This window comes from Lactuca serriola, chromosome 9, assembly GCF_051521515.1.
Source record: "Lactuca serriola cultivar US96UC23 chromosome 9, Lser_US96UC23_V15, whole genome shotgun sequence".
Classification (NCBI taxonomy): Eukaryota; Viridiplantae; Streptophyta; class Magnoliopsida; order Asterales; family Asteraceae; genus Lactuca; species Lactuca serriola.
The window spans coordinates 62938274-62948660 of record NC_136416.1 but is presented as its reverse complement, the minus strand read 5'-3'; the positions used below and the strand labels follow the sequence as shown (position 1 = coordinate 62948660).

General features: G+C 37.1%; 1 long non-coding RNA gene across 2 annotated transcripts; it reads right to left on the bottom strand.

The window, feature by feature from the left end:
* Positions 1–7034: 7034 nt before the first annotated feature.
* LOC145073711 (uncharacterized) lies at positions 7035–8688 on the bottom strand. Of its 2 annotated transcripts, XR_013691513.1 has the most exons (3): positions 8456–8688; positions 7871–8019; positions 7035–7476 (listed from the first exon to the last, which is right to left on the bottom strand). It is a non-coding gene; the product is annotated as an uncharacterized LOC145073711 (long non-coding RNA). The 2 variants fall into 2 exon arrangements; XR_013691512.1 differs by lacking the exon at positions 7035–7476 and having other exon boundaries at positions 7718–8019.
* Positions 8689–10387: the final 1699 nt, after the last annotated feature.

Below are 10387 nucleotides of genomic sequence, written 5' to 3'. Positions count from 1 at the left end.
CTTCTAGATCTACTGAAGAATACTACTTCTACAAGTCGTAGTGCTGTCCGATCATCTTCTGATCAAGTGAGTGTGTAGTTACTTTTTCTAACGCATAATTATGAAGTATTTTATACGAAATACATGTTATGTGTATAATTTTGTTGTTATGTGTGTGAATGTGTATTCACTTCCTTCTATCTCATAGATCTGATTTATTCTCTATGAAATACGTGTTATGTGGGTGTGCCTCATCTGTTATGTGGAATATATATTGAATGAGAATGCTATACAGGTTTTAAACTATGTATAAAAATATATATTTTATCTACTAATATGTTGGGTAGAACATGGGTAGATAGTTGATGTGTGATAAACAGATGAGAGACCTCGATGTTGTTGTTGTTGATCTAGTTATTTTCAGCGGAGTATGGATAACGACCACAGACTCTTTCTAGACAGTCCTGTGGAACGCTATCTGGTTCATAACTTGTAGGTGTTGTGAACGATGTGTTCACCGGTGTACTCTATCCCCCTCATGGTTGCCTTTAGGATATCTATTGTTGAGGAAACCCCTTAGCAGTAATGTCCGTCCCGATGAAAATCCTAGATTAGGTCCCTTGAGATAGATGTTGTTTTAGGGACGTAAAGTGAGGATAACGGGAATGCATAATCGGGTTATTGTTGGTTGGTGAAATTAAATATAATTTATTTATTGTTGGTTGAAAACCCTATATGCTCACCAGGCTCCCAAGCCCGACCCACTCAGTTTTATTTGTATTACAGGAAGTGGCGCAAGGGCATAAGATGGATGAATCATCGAGTTGTTTTGTTTACAAGTCTGTATATGTATATATTTGTTGAATGACTTGTAATGTCATCGTTTATGCTTTATGGTCTGTATCGGAACATGACATCCCGAGTTTTGGTTATATAATGAAAATGCATCTCTTGATGAAATTCTTTGATAAATATTATTTTATCATATTTTGTTTTGGGAACAAATTCCGCAACTCTTTTAAATCAAAAAGGATTTACTGTGAAATTATTTTAAAAAACATAAATGAAATCGGTCTTTTCTGGTCGTGATTTTGGGGATGTCACATAGATCTACAAGATGGAGTGATAAAGTTGCAAGCTTTATACCTCATGGAGGTTGCAAAAAAGGAGGTAGTCTCATATCCAAAATGCTTCCAAGCTCCAAGCTCTTCTCACCACCTTTTTCTTCTTTGAAAACACCTCTAAAACACTCCTATGGGATAAAAAATGAACTCTTCTCACTTAGGGTTGCTTGAATATATTTTTCACAGAGGGTGGCTACTGAGGATATGAGGCATGAAGTTATAATGGTGTTTATATAGGGCCAAAACCCTAATATGCGTGTATACCCTGCGAACGAGATGTATGCCCAACATACTAGGGTTCGCCGTAGTATGCTCAGCGTACACATCATACGCCCAGTGTACTAACCTCAAGTCCAAAAATTACCACAATGTCACTATGGGCCAATCTTGCAATCTTTTCAACTTCAGGGGGTGAAAATGCGATATTATTCAAACATAGGGTCATAATTAGAAGTACCTCATCATTGGGATGTTACAGGGCCTCTGAAACTTAAATAAGAAGTCTTGGGCCTCTTAGGCTTGCCAACTGCTGTCTGTACCTGCTCTGGTTTCCGCTTCATTCGAAGCTCCAACTCAATCTCCTGCAGACTTAGGGTCTTGCACCTTGAAAAGCTCACGAACTGCCTGATATTCTCTCTCAACATGTCATGGTATATCGTCTTCCTTGTCACCTCATCCTCAACATACTGCGTGACCAACAAAGCCCGTTCCTTGAATTTGGCGGTAATCTCTGCCATAGTCTCAGTAGTCTGGCGAAGGTCCTGGAACTCCCTCGCCAGCTGTTGCACCTCAATAGCTGGTGCAAACTCCCTCTAGAACCTCTAAACAAAACCCTACCAGGTCATGACTGCCACTGCCACTGCCACTGACCCTACGGCTTGGCTAATCTCCTCTTACCAATATCGTGGTCGGTTCCTTAGCAGGCAGGATGCAAATCTCAAACTTGCCCCCTCAAGGAAAAACTCATCCGCTGAGCATTCTCCATGTTTGCGATCCATCTTCGGCTAGCGATGGGGTCCTTAGCCTCAAAGAACTCAGGAGCTCCACGGGCCTTGAACTCCCAAAATGAGGGAGTTCGAGCTCATATCTGACCCGCAACAATCTCAGCTCGAAACGACCTGAGCCTCTCATCCATCAATTCCATAATCCCTTCTTGATGGTACCAAACATCACAGGAGTAGCATGCAAGATACCGCGAGTAACCTTACCTGAAATGAACTCGTGTAGTTGCTCATCAATCAATTATGTGCCTGAGCCATAACCTGAAGCAGAACTAGAGCCAGAACCTCCTCGAGTAATCATCTCCATCCTCAAACTGAATCACAACATATACATAATCAACATATGACTCGAGGGGATTTTCACTACAAAGGCCTCCTTAGAGTTCCCAGGCATGATATTGTCTCGTATACAGATCATGTGCTTCCAATAGTACGAGCCCACTACTACCTTCCACACATACTTGTACTTTCCTCAAGAGCAGACCTGATTCATCTAAGCCACCACAGTAACCATATATCAATCCTATGCTAAACATCATATATATCCTAGGCTCTCCTAGGAAGTATCAACTCTCACCGCTCTCAATACAAAGAGTCTTAATCAACACTGCGGGTTGCCTTATGCATGAAAATTATACACAAAATAGGATCACATAGACTATCAAATGATGATTATGTCCTAAGTCCACAACCAAACAAGGAATACGAAATAAGGCCAAATCGGTCATTATAAAGTTATATAATCCTAATCGTATGCAACTTTTTAAGCATACACTTAGCAATTAACTGAGCCGATATCAATTCCAAGTAATACATAAGAACACGTTCCCCTAGGCTATAAGGCATCACACAAATTAGACAATTCTATCATATGATTCTTGAAGGTATCCTTAGCCCTAACCTAGCATGTGTAACGTCCCGAAAATCATGACATAAAAATTTTTGTTTTTAGATTAATGAATCGTTAATACATATATTTCTCATAAAACCAGAGCAACTAAGTTTTAGCAAAACATCGACAAATCAAGGTAATTCATAGAAAGCATAAACATGTAGAGTGTGCTTTAAAATCATCCCGAGCCCTTCCATTTGGAAACCGGAGTACCTGAAACATAAACCGAAAACCGTAAGCACAAAGCTTAGTGAGTTCCCCAAAATACCATACAACATACAACCACAGATTATCATGCAACATACATACATTTGTCATGTGCTCCCCCTTGGTCTTTATCTGGAATGACATGGGCTCCCCCTATGGTCTTTACCTGGAATGTCATGGGCTCCCCCATGGTCCTATATCCAAGTCCCATTGGCTACCCTCAGGGTCTTCCATGCAAGTATCACAGAGACAAGCATATCACATAACACATAATGGGTCAGCATTGGTGCCTTCGACCCATAAATATAGTGAGAAGAATCACCTCGACAGCTGAACCTACAAATAACTCTCTGACTGTTAATCCGCTAAAAATCCCCGCGTTTTCAAACAGTTAACACCCAATTAACAGTTGGGTTCCAAACCGAATCCAATAATCCATATATAGGGGTAAAAAGTCCATTTTACCCCTCACCTGGTTTGGTCCAAAACTAAAGCCCAAACTCTAAATCATAAAGTCCCACAAACCAATAATCATCCAGAGCACTCTTTTGGCCAAAATTTCCAAATTGGGCCAAAACCCTTAATTGGGCCTTACCCTAATGCCCACTATTTATACCTAACCCAAAACATACATTCTTAGATGGCCCAAAAAATCCCCAAGCAGCCAAGCCCAAAGGATAGCCCAAATCGATACCCAAATAAACAAAACCCACTCAGACTGAGTATGTAGGGCGTACATGCACGTACACGCAACGTACTCTCTTGGAGGCTTATACGTTGCACGTACTTGCTTGTACGCCCAACGTAGTCACCTTATTCAGTCTTAACATGATTTTAATTTATTCTATTCAGACAAAGCTTTCCAAACCATGGATCTGACCTCGTTGAGCTGGAATACCACGTAAATTTGCCAACTTTATGTTCATACATGACTAGAAGAAGATCTTAAGCTTAAAAAGGAACTTATTGGTTGACTAAATGCGTGCACGACTCCATAATACCCATAAATATTGCACGATTATGCTAAATGATACCAAAACAAACTCAGTTCTGAAAGGATGAACCATTAAACAACTTAAGTCATCCATAATCTCAAAAATAAGACAAAAGTATAATAAGCTAGCCATGAAGAGATCTAATCACACATGTGGGGGAGCTCATGGCTTTCCAGCTAAAGACCATGAGGGAGCCCATGGAACTTAGGTGTAAGACCATGTGGGGGAGCCCATGACATCCTGGAGTGAGAACTTGGGAGGAGCCCATGACATCCTTATATGTTTGTATGCATGGCTTATGTGGTATATGTAGCTATTGTATCTAATATGATATGTGTGTATATGGATTGTGTGGGGTATGCTCAGGGGAACTCACTAAGCATTAGCTTACAGTTTGTTGATTTGTTTCAGGTACTTCTGAGCCTAAGGGCAAGGGCAAGGCTTGATGGCGCGGTGTGCACTCTCCGACATTTGTTTTGATGGGACACTATGATGTTTTAAATAAAATGTTAATGTTATGAATTTTGAAAACAGTGGTTAATGTTACTTCATGTTTTGTGGGAATGTTTGGCTAAATAAAAATGAAAATTTTATTTGAAAATTTTTTGGGTCGTTACAAAGTTGACAACTTTATGGATCTCATGCATGTTACACAACCCAACCATGCTAAGAAAGGCTCTAAAGCTTAGATCTAGCATGAATGAGGCAAAAAGGTAAGATCTTTATGAATTACAAATGCCCAAAAGCTCAGCAAGCCCAAGAGGTAGAAGCTAGATTGCCAAAATGAAGCACCACAAGAGCCTTTTTCCACTTCAAAGAACCAAAAGCCTCCAAGTAAGCTCTTCAAGATCACCAACGATGAGAAAAGCTCTCATGGAGGTCGAATTTAGGGTTTTCAAGGGCTAGAGAGTAAGAGAGGTTGAGGATGGGCAACCCTAGCTTTCTCATTTCTTTAAATACTCGAAAATTAGGGTTTTGGGTCATCAGGCCTGGCTCACGTTCTAAGACCGTATGCCTCACATCGTGAGGTTTGAAAATACGGGTCAAATAGTCAATGGTCACTCTCACGTCGTGATCACTATGGCTCACGCCATAAGCCTCCTCCAAAATGCGAATATTCAAGAATTTAAGTACCTCAAGGTTTCGGATGCTACATTTCGTTAAGATTATTTATTCTAAATAATCTTTTATTTTTAAATGTTTATTAACGTAATTCGTTAAATTTATAATAATGTTTTATACAAATATTATAAGCGCTTAATATTTGTCCATAAAATATGTACGCAATATATAAATATCATTTATATAACTCATATCACGTATGAAAAATTCTTATTTATTTACGATTATCCTATTCGAGGGTTTATTTATTCGATAAAATGAATATTTTGTTAGATTAGTGTCTAAGCCTGTAACTATATTTGGTATGTACTTGACCCAGTTGTGCATGGTCCTTTTGGGTTGCCTTCACCAAAGCAACTTGATAGGACGATTTATGGAGAAAGAGGATTAATTATGATTTATTAATATATTATATGAATAATATATTAAAGAAGAAATCATATCGTTTAATTAATATTAGTCAATAATTAACTGATAATTAGTTTTGTGACTAAAAGACATTAATTAAACTTAGGGGACTGGAATTGTAATTATAAGATAGTTGCAATTGGGCTATGGATCACCTTGGAACATAGGTTGCACGAATTCTATGGGAAGCCCATAATGAATTCGTCCAAGGGCTGTTCTAAAGGAAGCCCATGGGCTGCTTAGGGCCTAAGCAGTCAAATTAGGGTTTCCTAGCTGATAACCCTAATTGTCTCACTATATAAAGACCCCTATAGCCCTAAAAACGCGTGGAACTCTTTTGGAAGAACCGTAGGACAGTTTTGGTGCTTCTCCTCCTTCTTTTTAGTCATCCTCTTGCTTGTGGTGTTTGTAAGCCATTGGAGGAGTGACACTTGTGACTCTAAGCTCCAAAGACAAGAAGATCCAAGCATTGAAGAAGAGGTAATCATCTAGATCTGTATTCTTATGTCTATTTCGAAATACATATGCTATATTAGGGTTCTTGAGTCTTGGGTGAATTGCATGTACAATAGAGAAACCTAGATCCAAGCATTAGGGTTTGTATGAGCACATAGGATGTTCTTTTGTCAAAAACCCATCATATTTATGATCTATAATCCTTAAAATGTCTAGCCCGAATTCACGGGCGTTACATGTAAGTAATATTGATATACATTAAGCCAATAACGATAAAATAGTTTGATTTGCATTGGTAACTAACAACTGTTATAATAATGATATATATGACATTAAATCCCCGTAACATATAACATTTTATAATGTTTGTTTATATTTTTTCCATCATTTAATTTTCTAAATAATGTTGTTTATATTTTTAAGGTTTCACGGTCTTCAACATCTAATGATTCGATTGATGAGCCAAGACTGTAGATAAAATATGACATGCTACGCTTTAAGGACAACGAACGTTGTAATGTTGATACGATTGTGTTAGAAATGATTCAAAATTTTCAATGCATGAAAGAACGAAGATAATATTAGAAATCTCATTATGGCCTTCTGCCGTCAAGGAGCACAAAAAGCTAGCATTTTATAATGCACAATTTATCCTCATTATAATGTATCGAAATATTCTACATAGAAGAATGAATGGAAATTGTTGATAATGTGTTCCTCCTAATTGAGAACTACATATAGTTGTTTAAAGTTCATGTAGACACGGCTAGTTTGCATCGTACGCAAGTCCTAAGTTATCCTAAAAATCAACTATAATTATAGAAAATGTATTGCCATTTTAAAATTAAATATGAAAAACGATATGGTTTTCTTAAACAACAGTACTTTTCATTCGCATTAGGTAAATGGATCTTACAATAGCTATTACATATTTACATTCTCTTCCATAAATTTCGAAACTGTATGGGACACATATTTTGTTTTTGCATGATAAAATTTCTTCTAATTCTAACAATACCTTTAAAATGATCTTGTTTTGCCTGTAGCTTATCTATCTCCGAATTTACACCTCAAATCCACTTCTTTTCCTTTTGAGTTATTTCTTAGCTTCAACCATGCATTTTTCTTTTTAATTCCCATGTTATGCTAGAACGTCTAAACACTGATTAAGTATCAAACTCATTTCTGAGTCCCTTTGGTTGGCTACTTCAACATATGTGATGACTTCGAAAATGTCATCAAACAATTTTTGAGGAGTGAGAAATTCGAGACTCCAGGAAATGGATTAATATCTGAACAAACAAAACAATTTTCTTCTTCATAATGTCAAACATGAATTTTAGATGAACTCGTTATCAAGTAATTAGTGTGCGTATCTAATTTGTTTACACCACTTTATATATATTGTTGAAGTTAAATTGGTATGTCGTAATTAAAGATGGTATATGTATAACAATATTGATATGTATAGGTCAAGAATGTGTTTGTTATTTTATCCTAGTTTTCATTTTATAATTTTTGGTAGGTAGTAGGTATAGATCCGACATATACTTGTTCATTCCGGAACGTGTGTCCAGAATGTATGCATTTAACTTTTTACCTTATAAATAAGACTTGGGACTCAATTTTTTTCCATGCCAGTTATTCAATTATACAACTTAGAAGTTAGAATGTCGACAAATATACCCATTCTATGGACTACAAAATAGGATATCAAACTCGAACGCTCTTGGATTATCATTAAGGATGATATTATTGTCATCGGTCTCCCATGTAGTAGGACCACTTTGGGCCTTCTTGAAAAATATGTTTCACGATGAATTAGGTCGTGGAGCCTATCGAACAAACAAAAAAAGTAAAGATAAGACTTAAGGATTTAACAAGAGAAGTTAAGATTTTCAGAAAAAATATCACAAAAAAAATGATTTTCCAAATAAAGATGAAGATGTAATTTTGGAGACGGTCGGAGAGCAATACATAATGCAAACTGACGAGGTCGACTTTACACATGAGACCGCTTGGGATATTTTAAAACATGTCCTTTATTTCTAATTTGTAGTTTATTTTTGTTATTTGTTGTGACATCCCCATAACATTCACACACATAACAACAAAAATTATATACATAACACGTATTTCGTATAAAATACTTCATAATTATGCGTTAGAAGAAAGTAACCACACACTCACACATATAAACAGCAATATACTTAATACACTCGAACCATACTTGTATTATTATCGTGTTTATGAAAGGTAGTATACACTCACTTGATCAGAAGATGATCGGACAGCACTACGACTTGCAGAAGTAGTATTCTTCGGTAGATCTGGAAGATCTCCACAAAAATCGAACTTCTCGCAGGCAGAGCTTCGGCTCGGGAATTTCACTTCTCGGGATCTTCGGGGCCTCGGGACTTGCTTCGGGGCTCGGGAATGATACCGGGGCTTCAGGATAATTCTTGCACGAAAAACGATGCAAAAACGCGAGAGAAAGAAGAGAAATGAGCAACTGAATCAGCTGCACTCGACTCCCTTTTATAGGTTCTGGATCTGCGATTTACGCGGGGCGTACTCTTAAGTTACGCGGGGCGTAACCTGGATAAGCCCGGTGACTCCCCCCTTGGATAATATCGAAAATTTATATTTAAATTTAATTTCGAAAATATTTAATAAACTTCAAAAATTCATATCTTCCTCATACAAACTCCGTTTTCGACGTTCTTGATATCCACGCGTAGGTGAGACTACGATCTACAATTTTCGTTTAGACTCCGTCGGCTAATTTTGAATTTATTTTTATTATTTATTTTTAGTAGGCCGGGACAGGAAAACTCCGTTATAAAATCATAACTTCTTCATCCGACGTCCGTTTTCGCCTATCTTTTTATCGTTTTACTACAATTAATGAGATCTTCAATCTCATTTAGATTGTTTTGGCTAAAAACCGCTCGGTCTCAAATCGAGTATTCGGGCTGCATACCGCTAAGTCGAAACTTCGAAAAATCATAACTTCCTCATACGAAGTCAGATTTGGGCGTTCTTTTTATGCACGCTCATGGTTTAACATATTCTACGACTTTCATTTAGATTGATAAGGCTAAATATTTCTCTAACGTAAATTCACTTTTTACATCGCGCTGTGTCGTGCCGGTTTTGTCGCGAAACTTCGACAGGTCATAACTTCTTCGTCATAACTCGGATTTCGGCGTTCTTTATATGCACGAAAACCTTGTAACATATACTATAACTTAGTTAAGATTATTCATTCTAAATAATCTTTCATCAAAAATTCATTTTTGACGCTTATCGTCTCTAAATTGACTAGCCCTGATCTACGGGCGTTAAATTTGTGTTATGTAATAAGAAGTAATGATAATAATTTTATTTCATAATTTCAAATCCAAATTTAATTAATTTTGATTAAACAAAAATTCGATTACATAAGGGTTAAAGCGATCATCATTGGGTTTAGTATTTCCCATTCAAAAGGAGTAGATAAAAGACGGTATGGATGTTATTCGGGTCGGAACTGAACCGAACCGAACCCAAATAAACCGAAAACCGAATAAGGGTAATTGTATGAACCGACAACCGAACCAAATAAGCAATACGAGTTCGGTTTGGGTATTATTTGGGTGAAGAGAGGATCTTTATAAAAGAAATCCACATTGAGACTGGGAGAGAAATGAGACCCTATTATCCTAGGAATATCACTTTGAGAGAGGTGATCCACTCTTTCTATGCAAAGAAAGGAACAACAAACATGATTGACGAATCGGACCTTGGCTCGCTGTCCCACCGACGAACCAGTCTAGAAGTCGAGACCCTCACGTCCGGTTCGGAGGGCGGGGATATCCCGAACCTACTATCATTATGCCTTTGCAATGTTACTTGGTTCAACTCTATTTGTGACCTTTCGTTTCGGTTCCGGCCTGAATAACCCAAATAATATGTACAAGATGATTAAGGAGCCGAATAACTCGAATAACCCAAATAACATTTACAATGCGATTATAAATATTGTATTTTGTATGACTTTTGTAGCTTATAATTTCATAACAAATCTTTTAAAGAAACAAATTAAGCACTAAAAATTAAACATCCAAAACACCCAAAGATCTATGTATAAGTATATAAGTTAAACATTAAACATTCAACACCCAAATTAAAATATGAATCTTAAGTTTTTATCTATATCCT